At 52.9% G+C, this 19,929-nt stretch overlaps 1 protein-coding gene across 7 annotated transcripts in view; it reads right to left on the reverse strand.

The window, feature by feature from the left end:
- GPRC5C (G protein-coupled receptor class C group 5 member C) overlaps positions 1-10,708 on the reverse strand; it is a 30,003-nt gene extending 19,295 nt beyond the window's left edge. Inside the window, exons 1-2 of one of the 7 annotated variants that reach the window (XM_047757728.1) lie at positions 10,613-10,708; positions 776-1,123 (exon numbers count right to left, since the gene is read on the reverse strand). The gene's annotated coding sequence lies outside the window, so the exon portion shown is untranslated. Of the gene's footprint in view, positions 1-374; positions 639-775; positions 1,600-1,860; positions 2,042-10,612 lie in introns of those variants that run through there. The other 6 variants (XM_047757727.1, XM_047757732.1, XM_047757730.1 and 3 more) reach the window with 6 other exon arrangements.
- Between the last annotated feature and the right edge of the window lie 9,221 nt (positions 10,709-19,929).

The following is a 19,929-nucleotide window of genomic DNA, read 5'->3' on the forward strand; positions in this document are numbered from 1 at the left end:
CTGACCACAGAAACCTGCCCTCCTCATCCAAGGTAGCGGCCAGCGGAGAGGACGCCGGCCCCCTGGTCGCTATTGACCGTGGACTCGCGCAGAGAGGCGCGGAGGCTGGGGAGGGCAGTCCTTGGAGACCCTGATGGTGCAGCTCTCCCTCGCCGCCAACGCGGAGCCGCAGCGCCGGGCTTCCCACACCCGTAGTCCCCAGCCCGCTCGTGTTCGGAAAGTTTCTGCGACCGAGCGGAGTAGGATCGGCGTCCTCCGCCCCGGGTTCTCCACCCCTGGGGCCTCTACCTTCGCCCACTCCCCACCAGTCCGACCCGACCCTACTCTTCCGGGCGGCCAAGGCGAGGGCGGAGCGGGAAGGCAACAGCCCTTACCTGGGACGCGCCGCCTGCCCAGCTCCGGCGCGGCGTTTGGGGCCAACTCCAGGCGGGGCGCACGCAGGGGTGGGAGGGACTCCGGGTAGGGCGCGGGGCCAGGCCCAGCCGGGACCTGGAGTGGCGGGGCCCCGGCGGGGGATCGGGGCGCACGGCCTGCTTCTCCGCGGGACCCGGGCTGAGCTGGCCTCGCTCCGTCGCTTGCTCTCGCGCTGGCCTCTCCCCAAGCTCGGCTCCTTTCTCTCAGCGAGGGTGGGCCGGCGCCTGCATCACCGTGACATCACCTCCATTCAGGCGCTTATCGGGCGCCCGCAGCGCTCCAGGTACGTGCGATCCGCTTACACAGTAACAAAGCCCGGCCAGCCCTCCTCCCACGCCACCCCACCCCACCCCCGACTCACCTCCGGGCTGCGGACGAGTCGCACTTTCCGGCTTCGGAGGGAGATCGGAGTTTCTGGCCAAGCTGGCTTGTGGGTTGTTGCTGTTTACTGCCACGCCCCCGCACGCGGGCGCGCGCACACTCACGCGCACTCACTTTCTGGACTCGGCTTTCTCTCTGGAAAGCGGTTTGGGGTGCCGCCCAGCACACCTCGCGGGCGGGCTCTCCCTCTCCGCACGTCCCAGTGCGCGCACGCAGACACGCGCGGGGGCCACCTTGGTGCGTCTCTCCGTGGCGGACTCCTAGTCTTTGTCACCTTGGTCCTGGCTCTCCCGTGAGACACACGCGGGCCACAGTTCGCTGCTCCGGGCTAGAGCGAGACCCACACGCAGACACGAAGTCTGTGTCACACTCTCTGTGCCCCCTCCCCTCCCCGACTTTGCACACGTGGACACACACACACAGAGTGTCCGCCTCTTGCACGTCCGATCCTTCCCCGGCACCCGGTCACCAAGTTTGTGTGGGATTGCCCCTGCGCGCGCCCCTAGCACTGCCGTGGGCCGGGCACAGAATCACTCAGGACAGTGGGCAGAAGTCGCCCTAGGTCCGACCGCCCGGCGCCTGAGTTTCCTGCGATCGCCCCGACACCTTAGCGCGCTCTCCTCCCCGCGCCCCCGTTCCCTGTTCCGACTTGTCCTAATTAGCCTTCACGGTTCTGTTCCCCGAGGTACAGCGTTTAAACCGGCTCCCGCGGTCTCTGCGCTCTGGGACACATCGGCCTGACAGCGAGTCCTGATCCCCCCGCCGCCTGGGGACTTTTCCAAGAGTTCGGGTACCCCCTCCCCATGCCCCACCCTCACCACCTATCCCCGGGTGGATCAGCGAGTTGCCACCCTTTCCCCTCCGGCTCCAGGAATCAGCAGACAGGGAACTGCCGAAAAGGGGAAGCGAATCCAAGCTGGGATCGCTCCCGCCCAGTAAACAAGAGATTTTCCGGCCGCCTTCCCCGGGGGCCGCAGGCTCCGCGGGAGGTGGGCTGCGCTGTCCGGGGGCGCCCAGCGGGGCCTAGTTAGCTAGCGCCGGAGGCCCGGAGGGGCCGCGGCATACCGAGAAGGGAGAGGTTGCTGGGCCTGGCTGGGGCCCAGGGGACGCGAAGGGAGGGCAGAGCGCCGGGTCTCAGGGGTGCTGGTTCTCGTGACGCCGAGTTGCCTGGGGGATCGCCAGCAGCGCGCAGTTGGGGCCAGCCGGTGGCGGGGCGGGCAGCTGGGCATGTGAGCCGGGAGCACCCGGGAGGGGGCCGGGAATCCAGGGGGCGGGGGTGGTGGCGGCTGGTCACGGGCGAGGGGGTTGCAAGGTGGAGGGAGGGCGCCGGGAGGGGAGGGGTACCTCCCGGGCAGTTTGTTTGCGTGTCTCAGTCTATGACAACCAGAAGTCAAACTCAATGAATCACTGGGAGCTGCCAGAGCGATAAACCCCAGGCCGGCTCCTCCCCTCGCAGGCCAGCTTTTCGGACTCCTGGAGGCAAGGTTTGCTTAGCGGCCAGAGCTGGCTTTGGGGCCCCGGTTTTCTAGAACTCTGTACCTCTTCCTGCGCCTGGCCCTCGCTGGCTGGCCTGGGAAATGTGGTGAAAGACTGAATTGTTTCAGTTCTTTCCAATATTAAGAGGAAGAGCAGGAGTTCCCATTGTGGCTGGTGGGTTAGGAATCCTTAGTATCCAGGAGGATGCGGGTTCAATCCCTGGCCTCGCTCAGTGAGTTAAGCATCTGGCCCTTGCAGCAAGCCCGGGTGTAGGTCGGAGATGTGGCTCCGATCTGAGGTTGCTGTGGCTGCAGTATAGACCCACAGCTGCAGCTCTGATTCCACCTCTAGCCTGGGGACTTCCATATACCTCGGGTGTGGCCCTAAAAAGAAAAAAAAAAAAAGAGAGGAAGAGCCCACGTCTGCCACAGAGTTGGGCTTTTGGTCCCCCTCCCCCTACTCCACCTCCTACCCCACCTCTTAGGGGATGCAGATAGCTGCTAAGGGCCAGGCAGTGGGACCCCCCACCCTGGGGCAGGGAGCGGCAGGTCAGACTTAGCAGAAATTAATAAGTCACTCGGGCCTCTGACTAGTTTTCATTAACTGGGCAACCTATGCTCAAACCAGGTTGCTGGGAGGGCTCGCAGCAACCCCTAGCATATGTGAAAAGCAGATTCTGGGACCCTGGGAAAGGTGTGGGCAAAGACTGACCTGCAGGGAGACACCCAGGGGTTCTGCATCCGTCTCAATTTGCTTCCAAGTTTTGGAAACCCCTTCACCCTCCAGAGACCTCCCCCAAGAGGCGAGTGTTCCCGCTCGCTCTGGGTCTAGGCAGGGGTAAGGATGGGCTCTCAGGTGCCTGGCCGCCCACAGGTGCTGGCCTACACACAGGCCTGGACACCTCAGCAGGCTGAGCTCTGTCCTCGGCCAGCCCGGTGGGATGACAGCAGTGGGAACACAGGGCACTTTTCTGAGGACGGTTTGCTCTCTGCCGTTCCACCCCATCTCCCTCCCGAACAGGATCTGCCTCCAAAAAGAAAGCAAGGCCCTCCGGGCAGATGACCTGGGGCTTCTGAGCCTCCAGGATCCATGGTGTCCTTGGCTTTAGTTCCCTAGGGCCTGTCAAGGGCAGGAACCCTGGAGGTGGAAATCCTGAGAGCCCCATCCTCAGGCCTAGGAGGCTGTCCGTGTGGATGCTGCTGGACACAGGCCAGTGGCCAGAAGAAAAGTTTGGTGGAAGATGCCCTTGCTTCCAAGACTCCCCACTGCAGGCTGCCTCATCGGCGCCCCCAAAACCCTTCACGCAGTTTAGTGACTCCTGGCCGTGGAAGCCTTTCTGAACTCCCATCCTCACCAAAAGCTATCACTTAGAGAACTAGTGTCCATAGGGACACTGTCCACTCCCTGCTCAGAGAGATCTTGGATTAATGGATTGTGGGGGACTGTCTGTAATATGCTGTGTGAGGAGTTCCTATTGTGGTGGTTAACAAACCTTACTAGTGTCCATGAAGACGTGGGTTCAATCCCTGGCCTCGCTCAGTGGGTTAAGGATCTGGCATTGCTGTGAGCTGTGGTGTAGGTTACAGATGCAGCTCGGATCCTGCGTTGCTGTGGCTGTGGTGTAGGGCAGCAGCTACAGCTCCGATTCAACCCCTAGCCTGGGAACTTCCACATGCCTTGGGGGCAGCCCTAAAAACACAAAAAGAAAAAAAAAAAGGAGTTCCCGTCGTGGCGCAGTGGTTAACGAATCTGACTAGGAACCATGAGGTTGCGGGTTCGGTCCCTGCACTTGCTCAGGGGGTTAACGATTCGGCGTTGCCGTGAGCTGTGGTGTAGGTTGCAGACGCAGCTCGGATCCCGCGTTGCTGTGGCTCTGGCGTAGGCCTGTGGCTACAACTCCAATTCCACCCCTAGCCTGGGAACCTCCATATGCCGCGGGAGCGGCCCAAGAAATAGCAACAATAACAACAACAACAAGAACAAAAAAGACAAAAGACAAAAAAAAACCCACAAAAAGACCACCAAAAAAAAAAAAAAAAAAGCTGTGTGAGCTCCTGCTTGCCGATGGCCAATTGAAACTGCCTTTATTCATTGGAATTCTTCCTTTTTGTCTTTCTGCCTCACCCACAGCATGCAGAAGTTCCGGAGCCAGGAGCAAACCCCAAGCCACAGCAGTGATAACACAGATCTTTAACCCATGGAGCCACAAGGGAACTCCTAAATCACTTCCCTTTTGAGCTGCATGAGCCAAAGCTACTGACAAGACCCAGGGTTGGGTGCAACTTTGCCACTTGCCAGCTGTGTGCAGGACAGGTCAGTTCTCTTCCCTAAGCCCCACTTTCCTTCACTGTAAAAGGGGCATGACAACAGCACCCCCACATCTTGCTGTAACATCCAAATGAAGCCATGTCTGGGAGTTCCCACTGTGACTCCGTGGGTTAAGAACTCGACCAGCATCCATGAGGATGAGGGTTCGATCCCTGGCCTCGCTCATGGTTTAAGGACCAAGCTTGCCGTGAGCTGTGGTATAGGTCACAGACATGGCTCAAATCCTGAGTTGCTGTGCCTAGTCCGATTCATTTCCGCTGCGCCACAGTGAGAACTCCCTCCCACATTCTTTCAATTCTGTTTTATCGTGATCAGTAAATAGCTTTGCTGTGCCATGCTCTGGGCCTTCACCCGTGCTACTTCTTTCTGCTCCCACACCCTGCGCCCCATCCCCCTTTGTCTGACCAAGTTTTAAAAAACTCTGCCCTGCCTCAAAGCTGGTCCCTGGTCCAGGAACTCCATATGCCTCTGGGCAGCCAGAAAGAAAGCCCATATGATATCACTTATAGCTGGCATCTGATATATGGCACAATGAACCTATCTACAGAAAAAAAACCAAACAAACTCCGTGGACAAGAACAGACTGGTGGTTGCCAAGGAGGAGGTGGATGGAGTGGGATGGACTGGGAGTTTGGGGTTAGAACATGCAAACTATTGCATTTGGAGTGGATAAGCAATGAGATCCTGCTGTATAGCACAGAGAACTATATCTAATCAGCTGTGATGGAACATAACGGAGGATAATGTGAGAAAAAGATTGTATGTCTGACTGCGTCACTTTGCTGTGCAGCAGAAATTGACAGAACATTGTAAATCAACTATAATAAAAAAATTTAAAAAAAAAAAAAGAGGAGTTTCCATCGTGGCTCAGTGGAAATGAATCTGACTAGTGTCTGTGAGGATGCAGGTTCAACCCCTGACCTCGCTCAGTGGATCTGGGATCTGGCATTGCCATGAGCTGTGGTGTAGGTCGCAGATACGGCTCGGCTCTGGCATTGCTCTGGCTGTGGTGTAGGCCAGCTCCGATTCGACCCTTAGCCTCCTAGCCTGGGAACTTCTACATGCCGAGGCTTCGGCCCTAAAACCAAAAAAAAATAAAATCCACCCTGGAGGGTAGCACTCTACCCTTACACCCTTCACCCCAAGGGAGGACCCCAGTAAACATCAGGCGAACAGTGAACAGTGCTGCAATTGCACTTGCCCTGCCCTCGGGCTGCAGACCTTCCTGAGAAGCAGGCAAGCCTAGTGCTTGCTGGAGACACCACCTCTCTTGGGCCAGCGACACCCTGCATTAGAGCGCAGGGGCGCCGGAGGAGCGGACCCTGGAGGGGCTAGCGGTCAGGTCTGCTCCCTGGAGGGACTTCCCTTTGGCCCGGGGAGCAGGAGTCCTGGATTGCAGTTGCAGTTTGCGTCTGCTTCCTCCTCGCTCCCCTTTCCTAGAGGCTCCATGGCCCCAGGTCTTGCCGCCTGGCCCCAGTGGAGCGAGACTAGTCCCTCCCTGAGCTGAGGGTGGGGTTTTTGGCTCCCTGACTAGTAGGTGCTTGGAATCCTGTGCTGGGCGGCTGGGTGTCCCACGAGGGCTGGTAAACAGATTTTGCGTGTGACCTCTCCTTGCTCCCAGGCTCCTTGTTAACTGGTTGCTGCCCAGGCTGCGGTGTCTGGCTAAGCCTCCTTTTCGCTTAGGCTCCTAGGACTGCCTGCTTGGAGCAGCCTGGTACCATCTGGCATTTTGAGAGGACCCAGGTACCAAAGTGGTCCCTTAAGAATCAGAAAGCTGGAGCTCCTGTCGTGGCTCAGCAGAAATAAATCTGACTGGTATCCATGAGGACAAAGTTTCAATCCCTGGCCTTGCCATGAGCTGTGGTGTAGGTTGCAGGCGCAGCTCAGATTTGCGTTGCTGTGTAGGCCAGCAGCTACAGCTCCAATTCGACCCGTAGCCTGGGAACCTACATATGCTGCAGGTGCGGCCCTAAAAAAAAAAAAAGAAACAAACAAAAAAAAAGAATTGGGAAGCCAAGGGCCCTGGAGCAGATGAGACAAACCCTCATTCACCACCTCCCGCTGCCCAGGGATGATCCCTCTGGAAATGGACCTTGGGTCAAGCCTGCCGGAATGTCACCTGCTGCCCATCCACAGTGGCCACAAAGTCTACCTCTTCCTGTCCCCCGCTTCCCTGTCCATGGCTCATTGGCCACTTAGCAGCTCCCTGTGGAAGGAGGGACCTGGGTTTTCTGAGCTACTCAGGTCTGGAAAGCCTCCACTGACAAACTGAGTGAGTCTAGGTATCAGGGTCAAGGCCAAGAGTCCAGGGGTTCAGGGGCCTCAGCCTACCCACCCCTTTTAAAACCAGAAAAGAGGAACTTCCACTGTCACTCAGCGGTAACAAACCCAACTAGTATCCATGAGGACGTGGGTTCAATCCCTGGCCCTGCTCAGTGGGTTAAGGACCCGGCGTTGCCGTGAGCTGTGGTGTAGGTTGCAGATGCGGCTTGGATCCCGCGTTGCTGTGGCTCTGGCATAGGCCGGTGGCTACAGCTCTAACTGGACTCCTAGCCTGAGAACCTCCATATGCCATGGGTTCGGCCCTAAAAAGAAAAAAAAAAAGAAAAAGAAAAGGACAGAAAAGAAAGAAAGAAAAGAAAAGAAATGGGTACACAGCAATGTTTAGCCCCTCTTCCCTTCCTTCTGGAAGAGTCTCTCCCTCATCCTGCCCTCTTCCCCAACCCCTAGCTGTGAGAACATTTCAGGGTGGGCTCACCCTCTCCCTCGCTGCAGTGTTCCCTGCACCCAATCTGATCGCCTGCTTTCAGTCTTCTTTCTGCCTCCAGTCACCTGCCAACCCCTGTCCAGTGTGGACACTCACTATCACCCTGGTATTCTTGTCTTGTTTTTTGGTGGTGCTGGTGGTGGTGATTTTCTGGTGGTGTGTGTAGGGGAGCAGTGCCGAACTCTTAGAATATTGAAGTTCCCAGGCTAGGGGTCCAATCAGAGCTACACCTGCCAGCCTGCGTCACAGCCACAGCAACGCAGGACCCGTGCCATGTCTGCAAACTACACCTTAGCTCATGGCAACACCAGATCCTTAACCCATTGATCGAGGCCTGGGATTGAACCCACATCCTTATGGTACTAGTCAGGCTCATTACCGCTGAGCCACATCGGGCACTCCCACCCTGGCATTCATAGGACCTTCACTGGCTCCCATTGCCTCACAGTGAAAGACCAAACTCCCTTCCCTGGTGGCATTCAGGGCCCCTGCAGGCTGCACTCAACCTGGGCTGCGGCTTCCTTTCCCTCCTCTTCCGAGCGGGAAATGTCCTCTCCAGCCTGAGAGATCAGCTCTGGGTCTGGCCCCTGGACTGACCTTCCTGTGGCTTCACTCACAAAGGCCCCCATTCTGGTTCTTGGCTTTTTATTTTTTGTTTGTGGCTGTGCCCACCGCATGCAGAAGTTCCCAGGCCAGGGATGGAACCCATGCCACAGCAGTGACAACGCGGGATCCTTTAACCGCTAGGCCAACCAGGAGACACCAACGATGTACCCCACTCTTAATCCAGGACGGCCTCTCCAGGCTCCTCTGAACCAATCTGCTTTAAAGCTCTCTGCTTCTCTCAGGAGCTTTTGCAGGTGACCCCACAGTCCTCCCTCTGCTCTTCTAGAACGTCCCCCTCTAGCGTGACTTTGCCACTCTTGCTCGGCTTTGCACGGTCAGTTACATTTTCTTCATAGCTATCTTGCCGCCTAATTCCATGATAGGCTCAGTGGGCAGTGGACTCTAGCTTTCACAGCTAGCCTTCCTTGCAGCCCCTAGGACAGTGCTCTAGACACACAATAAAAATGGGTGGAAGGGAGTTCCCCTTGTGACTGAGCAGGTTAAGAACCCGATTAGTATCCGTGAGGATGTAGGTTCGATCCCTGGCCTCGCTCAGTGGTTAAGGATCCCGTGTTGCCACAAGCTGCAGTGTAGGTTGCAGGTGCGGCTCTGATCCTGAATTGCCGTGAGCTGTGGCGTAGGTCAGCAGCTACAGCTCTGATAATTGAGCCCCAGCCTGGTAACTTCCAGGTGCTGAAGGTGTGGTCCTAAAAAGACAAAAAATAAAAAAACCCACAAATAAAGGTGGAGGAGTTCGCAGGTGGCTCAGCAGGTTAAAGGGTTAAGGATCCGGCATTGTCACTGCAGTGGCTCAGCTCACTGCTGTGGTGCGAGTTAGATCCCTGGATATTGAAGGATGCTATCAGCCTTCTCCCAGGGGAAGGAGCCGGCTCTGGTCTAGACTTGGCCTTGCTGCTCTCCTGAGCCCCACACTCAGATTCGTGGTGGCTGCTCTGGCTCCCAGAAGCCCAGGCCGAGAAGCTCAGAGAAAACTTCCCAGGCTAGGGGTTGAATGGGAGCTGCAGCTGCCAGCCTACACCACAGCCACAGCAACTGAGGATTCAAGCTGCATCTGCGACCTACACCACAGCTCATGACAATGTTGGATCCCCAACCCACTGAGCAGACCTAGGGATCGAACCTGCATCCTCATGGAGACTAGTCAGGTTCATTACCACTGAGCCACAATGAGAACTCCTTTACCCATTTTTTTAAATTATTATTTTTTTCTTTTTTGGCCATGCCTACAGCAAGTGGAAGTTTCCGGGCCAGGTATCAAACTTGCACCATAGCAGTGACCCAGCCACTGCAGTAACAAGGCTGGATCCTTAACCCATTGTGCTGCAATGGAGCGCCTAACCTATTTGTTTTAACTCCGCTAGACTAGCTCTTCAATGGGGAGAACTCATGGCTCCTAATCAGATTCATTTCTGCTGTGCCACGATGGGAACTCCTCTATGAATGTTTATTTATGTACAAGTCTTTTGTCCTCAGCTAGGGTGTAAGCTCTTTGAGGGAAAGGTGTGTGCTTGATCCATCCTTGCATTCCTTGGTGTCCTGCTGTAGTAAGGCCTCGATATTTGCAAGAGGAGTTTCCACTGTGACACAGAGGAAACAAATCCGTCTAGGAATCATGACGTTGCGGGTTCCATCCCTGGCCTCACTAAGTGGGTTAAGGATCCGGCGTTGCTGTGAGCTGTGGTGTAGGTCACAGACGTGGCTCAGATTACGTGTTGCTGTGGCTGTGGTGTAGGCTGGCGGCTGTAGCTCTGATTGGACTGCTAGCCTGGGAACTTCCATATGCCCCAGATGCAGCCCTAACAAGCAAAATATATATATATATATATATATATATATATATATATATATATATATATATATGTATATATATGCAGGAGAATGAATAGATGAAGAATCTGCTCAGGCCAGCACAAGAGAAGGACACTGGAAGCAGATCTGACCAGCTGTCTATCCTGCAACCTCCCTTCTGAAGAATCCCTTCTTTCTTTCTTTCTTTGTCTTTTTGCCATTTCTAGGGCCGCTCCCATGGCATATGGAGGCTCCCAGGCTAGGGGTCGAATCGGAGCTGTTAGCTGCTGGTCTACACCAGGAGCCACAGCAACAGGGGATCCAAGCCGCATCTGCAACCTACACCACAGCTCACGGCCACGCCAGATGCTTAATGCACTAAGCAAGGCCAGGGATCGAACCCGCAACCTCATGGTTCCCAGTCGGATTTGTTAACCACTGAGCCACGACGGGAACTCCAAGAATCCCTTCTTCAGAAGCCAAACTCACGACAGCTCTGCACTGGGCGGCTGCCTGGCCTGTGGCAGGGCTGTGTCTCCCTCTCAGCCCCTTCTCCCTTCTTCAACCCTGTTCTCCTGGGGGCCCCTGGCCCCCTGTGGTCACATCTTCTGTGCACACGACACAGCCTGCCCTCCCTCCAGGGCCACTCAGTCCTTCACCAGCCACATCAGCCTCACCAGCCACCAGCCTAGATCGATCACCCAACAGTCTTCTAAAGCCCCAGTCTCTGTCTCCACCTCCTCGCCTGGGCTTTGAGGGTGCCTTGGCTTTCAAACTCAGCCAGGACCCTGGAGTGAGGGGTGGAGAAGAGCCAGAGGTGCCAGCACTCACCAGAGATGGGGCGCCTCCAGCAGGGCAGGGCCCGCCAGCTGGCTTCTGGGTGGAGTCCCAGCTGTTCCAGGCGCTGCTGCTTGGAGTTTGACTCCGGCTCCCCTGCCGGAAGCCCAGCTGCGGTGGAGCCAGAGGCTGCTGGGAACCTAGCTGTGCTATTCTGGGAGTGTGATGGAGCTCTGGGCAGCAGCTGAAATTTCAGCCCCTTTGGTTTGCATGCTGTTCGCCTTCCCTCTGATGATAAGGCAGAAGTTCGGTCATTATGCAAAGTTCAGAACCACTGATGGTGCGTTTGAGGGTCTTAATAGCAGTTGTGGTTCTACTAAAGTGGGGCCTGGCCATAAATGATCTGTATGCTTCAGGCCTCTGATGCAATAGCCTTCATCCTTGCTGTCACTCACACCACAAGTCCCTGCAGTCATTTTCCTTTAGTTTTACAACTTGTCCTCATTTCCACATTAACCCATCCACCAACATCCTGCAGAGTCCCTGCCATTAACTCCAACGATGGATTTCCTCTGAGTGCCGCCTTTTTTTTTTTCTTCCTTTTCCCCTTCCTTCCCTTCTATCCTTCTTTCCTTCTTCCTCCCTCCTTTCCTCCCTTCATTCCTTTGTAAAATTGAGACCGAGTGACTTGATTCTACACTGTAAGCAATTAAGTATAAAGATGGAGTTTGGGGAGTTCCTGTGTGGCTTAGAGGGTTAAGACTGACTAGTATCCACAAAGATGCAGATTCAATCTCTGGCCTTGCTCACTGGGTGAAGGATCCGGCGTTGCCGTGAGCTGTGGCGTAGGTCGCGGTCAAGGCTTGGATCCGGCATTGCGGTGGCTGTGGCATAGGCTGGCAGCTGTAGCTCTGATTCAAACCCTAGCCCAGCAACGTCCATGTGGCCCTAAAAAGAAAACAGTAAAACAAACAAAAAAAGACTGAGTTTGGGTGACAAAAGATGAAATCATAATCAAACTCCATTTACAGCAAAGTTAAGCCCCCGTGAGTAACCCTGTTTTTGGAGAACCCAAATGATAGGCTTCTAGTGTACTCTGGCTACTTCTCTCCTCATCAAAACTCTGCTCCCAGGAGTGTGTTCATTTAATCGGACTGCTCTCCAACCACACACTCTCAGTTGTCTGTTGGCTGCTGCTCCTCAGCCCCAGTTCTGCTCAGCACTTTGCTTTCCTGGGAAGCATCTGCTTGTCTTCAAGGTAGATTTGTATTTCGGTGACTCTCAAACTCTCTTAGACACAACCATCACTTGGAGCGCCTGTTCAAATATAAAATTTGGGAGTTCCTGTTGTAGTGCAGCAGAAACGAATCCAGTTAGGAACCATGAGGTTGCGGGGGTTCCATCCCTGGCCTCGCTCAGTGGGTTAAGGATCTAGTGTTACTGTGAGCTGTGGTGTAGGTCACAGATGCACCTCTGATTCTGTGCTGCTGCGGCTGTGGTGTAGGCTATGATTTGACCCCTAGCCTGGGAACCTGCATACGCCAAGGGTTCAGCCCTAAAAAGCAAAACAAAACAAAACAAAACAACAACAACAACAAAACAAACAAACAAAAAATATAAAGTCTGGCTGGGTTTGGAAGATCTAGTCTTAATAATTAGCTCTAGGTGATGGTGAACCTTGAACTCATGCCCAAACTGGGATAATTTCAGACCAGGCTGGAAAATATTTGAGACCAGAGGGCAAGGCAGAGAACTTTTGATAGTCCAGAATGGGGCAGAGGGAGTTCCCGCTGTGGTGCAACAGGATCTCTGCAGTGCCTTGATGCAGGTTGGATCCCCAGCCCAGCACAGTGGGTTAAAAGTCCGGTATTGCGGCTACTGCAGCATAGGTTGAAACTGGGGCTCAGATCTGATCCCTGGCCCAGGAACTCCATATATTGTGGGCCAGCCGAAAATGAGAAACAAAAACCAACCAACCAAGCAAATAAAAAAAACAGAATGGAAAAAAAAAACCAGAATGGGATGGAGGAATTTGCTTTTTTTTTTTTTAGGGCCACGCCCACAGCATATGGAGGCTCCCAGGCTACGGGTCCAATCAGAGCTGTAGTCCCCGGCCTATATCATAGCCACAGCAACTCAGGATCCAAGCCACGTCTTCGACTTACACCTCAGCTCACGGCAATGCCAGATCCTTAACCCACTGAGGGAGGCCAGGGATTGAACCTGCAGCCTCATGGTTCCTAGTCAGATTCGTTTCCGATGTGCCATGATGGGGACTCTGAGATTTCCTTTTTACATGTAAATTTTCCTTGCAAAAGGGTAATTGTGGCTCTGCTTTTGGAGTTTCTCCCATGCGGCCTGTTTCTCAAAATAATCAGCTCAAAATAAACCTCGTGCCTAAGAGGCATATTTTGGGGTGGCATAGCCTTCCATTCTGCAGTGGCAGTTTTGGAAAAACCACACCCAATCACCTCCCTTGTTGTTTTCCAAAGAGCTACAGTTGCCACGCAGAGTTTTTGGAAAGCTATAAGCACACCTGGGGAATCTTTGCATCCAATTTCCATAGATGATACTGCTCATTCAAAGGTAAATTTCAAATACCACTGCCTTTTCTCGTTTCTGATTTTTTTCCCATTGCTGCATTCACTACAACCTTTCCCTATTTCCTGCTACCAGATGTGAGGCAGGAGCCACAGATTTACAAGGAGAAAGGGGAGTGGGTACTTCTTCTGGGGTGGGGGCAGGGACGCCTGTGGCTCCTGGGCCTCTGCTGGTCCAAGGTCATTTCGATCTGCTTAAATGAAAGCAGCCGCGTACAGAGATTTACTCCCGACAAGCCTTTCGACACAATACCGTATTGCATTTCAAAACAGTTGTCCCGCTCTCTCAGCCATTCCTAACCGGGGCTGAAAACAAAAGCTCATTCCTGGTCTAAGACCCACCCTGGCAATGAAATGTGATCCCAACAGCCCCCTTGGAGGGCGCCCAGCCTGCTGCGGCTGCCTGCTCTTGCGTGCTTTTTTAACGCCCCTTCCTGCAAGGGCTGAGGGCTTCCCCTGGGGCCGGGGCCAAAGTCACAGTCTGACCCCACTGGCTGTCCCTGCCAACCCCAGCACAATGGTGCGGCCAGCTGCTGACAGTGCTTTGCAGCTCAAATGGCCAGCTGCAGGGTGAAAGAATGATAGAAATGAGAGACGCATAAAGCATCTGACTTCCCCAGCCATTCAGTTAAACAGTGAGCACTGGGCAGAGAGTCAGGAGACCTGGGTCCTGGACTCAGCCTGATTGCGGCGTCCCTGGCTGTGTAGCCTTGGAGACGTCTCTTGAGATCTTTTCTCATAACTAACTTTACCATGTGCCAGGGACTGTTATAAGTTATACAGAAACACCTTTGTTCCTCCCAACAGTCTATAAAGTGGCTACAATTATTCTACATGCTTATAAATGAGGAAACGAAAAGAGTCCCAAGTAACTTGTTCAAGGTCAATAACCAGTAAATGATAGTTGACTCCAGAACTTGGGCTCTTAACTGCTCTGCACACAGCCTGTCTTGAGACAGGACAGAACAAATTGCCATGAAATTTAGCGGCATAAAAGCAATGAGACTTTATCATGACATGCAGTATCCGGGAGTCAGTCAGAAATGAGGGAGTGGATTGTGTGCAGGTCTGGATTGGGTCTCTCTTGATGACAGGGATGGAGTAGGGTAGTCATACAAGTGGTGGTAGGAGTCTCAGTTGGGGACCACAGATAGAGAGGGAAACCAAGGGGAAACTGGGGGGATTTCTGTAAGTCAATAATGACTCAAGAAAGCCATCCGATGGAGTTCCCTTCATGGCTCAGCAGTTAATGAATCCGACTAGGATCCATGAGGATGCGGGTTTGATCCCTGGCCTCGCTCAGTGGGTTAAGGATCCAGCGTTGCCGTGAGGTCGTGGGGTGTAGGTCACAGGAGGTTTGGATCCCACGTTGCTGTGGCTGTGGCATAAGCTGGCGGCTACAGCTCCGATTGGACCCCTAGCCTGGGAAGACCCATGTGCTGTGGGTAAGGCCCTAAAAAGCAAAAAAAAAAAGAGAAAAAGTAAAAAGAAATCCATCTGAATGATGTGGAATGAAGCAGACTTCCTGAACTAGAAAACCATAAATCAAAGTGCAAGATAGACCTCAGGTCATTAAGTGACAGATAAAAAGGTCTGCATTCAAGTTCAGCAAGATAATGATCCTTAGGAGCAAGAATAGGAATTTAAGGGGAAGATGAGGAGTTCCCGTTGTGGCGCAGTGGTTAACGAATCCGACTGGGAACCATGAGGTTGCGGGTTCGGTCCCTGCCCTTGCTCAGTGGGTTAACGATCCGGCGTTGCCGTGGGCTGTGGTGTAGGTTGCAGATGCAGCTCGGATCCCGAGTTGCTGTGGCTCTGGTGTAGGCCAGCGGCTACAGCTCCGATTAGACCCCTAGCCTGGGAACCTCCATATGCCGCGGAAGCGGCCCAAAGAAATAGCAAAAAGACCAAAAAAAAAAAAAAAAGTAAGGGGAAGATGACATTCCAAGGTAGAAAACCTCATTATATGGGGAGCTGATGTGATTCAAGAAGAATTTACCGCCTTTCTGCTGATTTGAATAAGCACCGTGACAGTCCGAGTGTGACCTCATTGGGTCAAATACTCTCTTACCTGGTATGAAGGAGGAGCTAATGATGTAAGCCTGACATCTGCTCAGAAAAGGCCATCTTGGAGTTCCTGTTGGGGCACAGTGGAAATGAATCCAACTTGGGACCGTGAGGTTGCAGGTTTGATCCCTGGCCTCGCTCAGTGGGTTAAGGATCCAGGGTTGCTGTGAGCTGAGGTGTGGGTCTCGGAAGCAGCTTGGATCTGGCACTTCTGTAGCTGTGGTGTAAGCCAGCAGCTGCAGCTCCAACTGGACCCCTAGCTTGGGAACTTCCAAATGCCACAAGTGTGACCCTAAAAATAAAAAAAAAATTAAAAAAAAGCCATCTTCCCCCCCCTCCCCGACTTTCCTTGGATTATAAAACTGTAGCCCACCTAATCCTCAAGACAGAGCCTCCTTTCCTGCCTGCTTATGTCCCTCACAAGCATCCTAACTTAATAAATCTATTTCCTGCCTATTACTGCCTCTCCCTGAATTCCTTCAGCACAGAGGCGCAAAGAACCTGAGCCTCAGTAAGTCCCCACACCAAGTGAGTGATTCTAATTTAAAAGCTGTGGGTTCAAGTCTCTGGGTTTAGGCTGAATTCAAACCAGAGGTGTTTCAGTTTCACTCAGGCTACAGCCAAAATGCTCTCTGGGCTGCCGTTCATCTGAAGGCTGGACTGGAACCGGAGGCTCTGCTTCCAAGACGGCGCCCTCACATGGAGCTGGTTGGTGGCTGCAGGCTTCGGCTCCTCTTTGTATGGCCTCTCAGCCTCAGGACATGGTTGCGGACTTTTCCCAGTGCAAGTGCTCTGAGAGAGGGCTGGGCAGAAACTGAACACAGTGACTGAGCCGTGGAAGGCACACACTGTTATTTTTACGAGATCGTATTGTTTATATCCCCAAACTGGATTCACCTCCCGGTGGGTGTCCAGCAAAAAGACACAACCAAGCCAAAGATCTGGAGGAGGGAGGATTTCTTATTTGTCCTTCAGCAAGGAAGAACACCAAGAACCTTTCCCAAACCAGTGCCTCTTTCAACAGCAAAATTGGGGAAGTTTTGAGCTAAGGGTACATGCATGTTCATGAAGGGGCTTGGGCAGTGGACAGAGTCCAAGTTTAGTTGATTGAAGTCACAAGGATCAGAAAAGGTCATTGTCATTGTTTAGGGGTGCCAGTTGATCTGGTAGTTGAGCTTTACCGCTGAAAGAGAACTGGAAGTTCTTACAGCTGATATATTATCTTTGCTATTGTTAACTTCTCTTGTCTGATAACAGTCCTTTGTTTCTGAATTCTTTTGTTCTCTTAAGACCATTAATTACTGAGACCTGTTCAAGGGCAAACATGTGGCCAGGCTCAGATCACAAAGCGCCTAGGGCCAAAATATCTGTTCTTTCAAGATAGCCAAGCCTGGTTTGCTTTCTCTAGGGACTCTCTATCCTCTCTGCTTACAGGGACACAGGTCAGCCCTATTCGGGGTGGAAAGGAACCTACCCAGAGAAAGAGGTGGGATCACTGGAGGCTGGCTATCAGACTAACAACAGTGAAGAGGGTAGTTGGGAGGGTCAAATCAACTGTGCTGTGGATTTGGGGGTTCAGTAGGTTAAGGATGTGGCATTGTCACTGCAGCGGCTCGGGTCACTGCTGTGGTGCAGGATTGATCCTGCAGCTGGGAACTTCTTCATGATGCAAGCATGGCCGAAAAGAAATAATAAAATAGGAGTTCCTGTCGTGGTGCAGTGGAAACAAATCTGACTAGGAACCATGAGGTTGCGGGTTCGATCCCTGGGCTTGCTCAGGGGCTAAGGGTCCAGCATTGCCGTCAAAACAAAATAGAATAGATGTGCATGCTGTATTAGTTTGCTAAGGCTGCTGTATCACGAAGGGAGTAGTTTCCACAGCAGAAATGTATTCTCTTACAGTTCTGGAGGCTAGAGGTCCAGAATCAAGGTGTCAGTGGATCCTTTGCCCTCTGAAGAGTCCAGGGAAGAAGGCTTCCTTGTATCTGTCAGCTTGTGGTGGCTGCTGGCAATTTTTGGCTTGTATCCACATTGCTCCAATCTCTGCTTTGTGTCACATGGCCTTCTAGTAAGGACACCCCTCATACTGGATTTAGGACTGACCCTGATCCAGCATGACCTCTTCTTAATGTGAAAATAACTGCAAAAAGCCTGTTTCTTTCTTCCTTTCTTTCTCACTCTCTTTCTTTCTCCTCAAACTACGCCTCAGCTCACGGCAACACCAGAGCCTTAACCCACTGAGCGAGGCCAGGGGTCGAACCGCATCCTCATGGATACTAGTTGGATTCATTTCCAAAGAGCCATGACGGGAATGCCATTCTTCACCTCTTCCTACTGTAGCCTCCTGATTCCCCGGGTGCATTGCTTCAGCTGCTTCCTGGATACTCCCAATGGGCTAGGCACGAGGTGAAAGGAAGCTGAGTCCATCTCTGCCTCCAGACACACAGAATCTAATCAACAGTCAACAAGTCAGTGCGATATGGGCCCTATCAGTTACAGAAGTACACTTAGTCCCTGGGAGTAAAGTCAGGGGACGCCATGGGAGCCCGGAAGGAGGGTGGGAGAACCCAGGAGAGAATTAGAGGTGAGATCTGAGATGGGCCGGGAATGCCGAGAGGAATTCCAAGGCAGAGGGAAAGGAATTCTAAGCAGAGGGAACAGCATGAAAGGAGACATGAGGCCATGGGGTCTTGGTGGGTTCGGAAAACAATGCGTAGCCCAATGTGGCTCATGAAAGGGATCGTGGAAGGAGGGAGGAGCCCAGGAGGCTGGTAGCAAGGATGGAGCAAGGCCACAGAGGCCCTGAAGGGACACCTCTTGGGATCCAGGGTTGGTGGTCCAGGTGAGAGAGGATGGGAAGCTGATGGCCCTGAGGGTGAAGCCATGTCAGAAGCAGGACCTTTTCCAAGGTGGAGTCAGAACTTCTGGAACTGATGGCTGAACCCCTGCAGAGGGTGTGAGGAGACCAGCTAGACATCTTCAGTGCCCCGCTGAGTTAGGTGGCCCCAAGACAGATGTCGCACACTGCAGCTCTTAGGCCCAATCCAGCCTAGAGTCAGGTTTTGTTTTATCCACCCAGGATCTCAAATTTGAATCTATTGCCAGATCTTAAAAGTCAGGTTTTACCTGAAAGCCTAGATTTTTAGCTTCTCTTATAAAACTGGAAGAAGGGGTAACTCTGTGTCCACATTTCCATGCATTCCACGTTCCTCCACTGGCTGGAGCCCTTCAGTTTGCCACACTCCTCACCACTCCCTATTGTCTCCCACACTCAGCCTTCTCTCATCTATGCTGCCTGCCTGGCCCAGGTAGCACTGAAGTTTGCAGCTCCTTTTTCAAAAGCCGTTGCCATGGCAATGTTCATGCTTCTGTGAAGCATTATGGTTTAGTTACACCAACTCCAACTGGGCAGTGATTTAATCCCAAATCTGCACGAGATTTTTTGGGGGGAAGGATTTGGGGCTGCTCTCTCCCACAAAATTGAATTATGAGTGTTGGAAAGAGGTAATCTGAACTCTAGAATTAAGACACTGAGACCCACAGCAGGTCATTCATACTTTTGTTTGTCCTTTTTTTTTTTTCCAGCTATGCTTGTGACAGGTAGAAGTTCCCAGGCCAGGGATCTGACTGCGCCACAGCTGTGACAATGCCAGACTCCTAACCCACTGAGCCACCAGGGAACTCCCAGAGGCAGAGACTTAAGCTCAGCAAGGTAACTGACACGTTATTACAACTAAGGGCAGAGCCACACCTAAAACTAGGAAGGTGACGTCAAGGCCCATAATTGCAAGGCAGACTTGGCACCTGTGGTTGGTTTCTCTCCCCCAGTTCTCTGTTCCTCCAACCTGGGAAAAGGGGCCAACTGAGCCCCAAAGTGCTATCCAGGATGATTTGGGAACAATAGGGGTGCAGCACAAAGGGGCCCTCGGACAGGTAGCTAGGTGACCTGGCTCCCAGCCCTGGTTCTGCTGCTCCTATTTGTGTGGACTTTTGTCGTTTCCTGTTCAATAACAAAAGGAGTGATGCCTGCCTGCCTCCTTTCGTGGTTGTCACGGATGAAATGAGGTTCAATAAGGTAGAGTGCTTGCTAAGCTATTGAATGCTCTTCAAATAAAGGGCCTTGTATGTCTCTTTGAGTTTCTCGGAGTACCATGAACATCCTGGCTGCTTGACAAATATTTGTTGATTTTAATAGAAAGGTTTCCTACTGACCCTAGAAGGAGCAGCGCCACCCAGCAACTCAGCTCCGTAACTAGGGTGGGTTACCCAGGAGACCCCTGGGCCAACTCATCCATGGGGGACTGTGGCCTTGGCCTTGGAGCTTGGGGAAGGCCTTTGTGGTCCCACAGCAGCCAGTGAATAAGACGAGGGGGACTCTTTCACTTAGGGCCGTGTAAACAAACTACCCCCAAATGTAGTGGCTTAAAATTCTCTCTCTCTCTGTGTATGTGTATGTGTGTATATATATATATATATATATATATATATATATATTTTTTTTTTTTTTTTTGTCTTTTTGCCATTTCTGGGGCCGCTCCCGCAGCATATGGAGGTTCCCAGGCTAGGGGTTTAATCAGAGCTATAGCCGCCAGCCTACACCAGAGTCACAGCAATGTGGGATCCAAGCCGCATCTGCAGTCTACACCACAGCTCACAGCAATGCCAGATCCTTAAGCCACTGAGCAAGGCCAGGGATCAAACCCA

Source organism: Phacochoerus africanus, chromosome 14 (assembly GCF_016906955.1).
Source record: "Phacochoerus africanus isolate WHEZ1 chromosome 14, ROS_Pafr_v1, whole genome shotgun sequence".
Classification (NCBI taxonomy): Eukaryota; Metazoa; Chordata; class Mammalia; order Artiodactyla; family Suidae; genus Phacochoerus; species Phacochoerus africanus.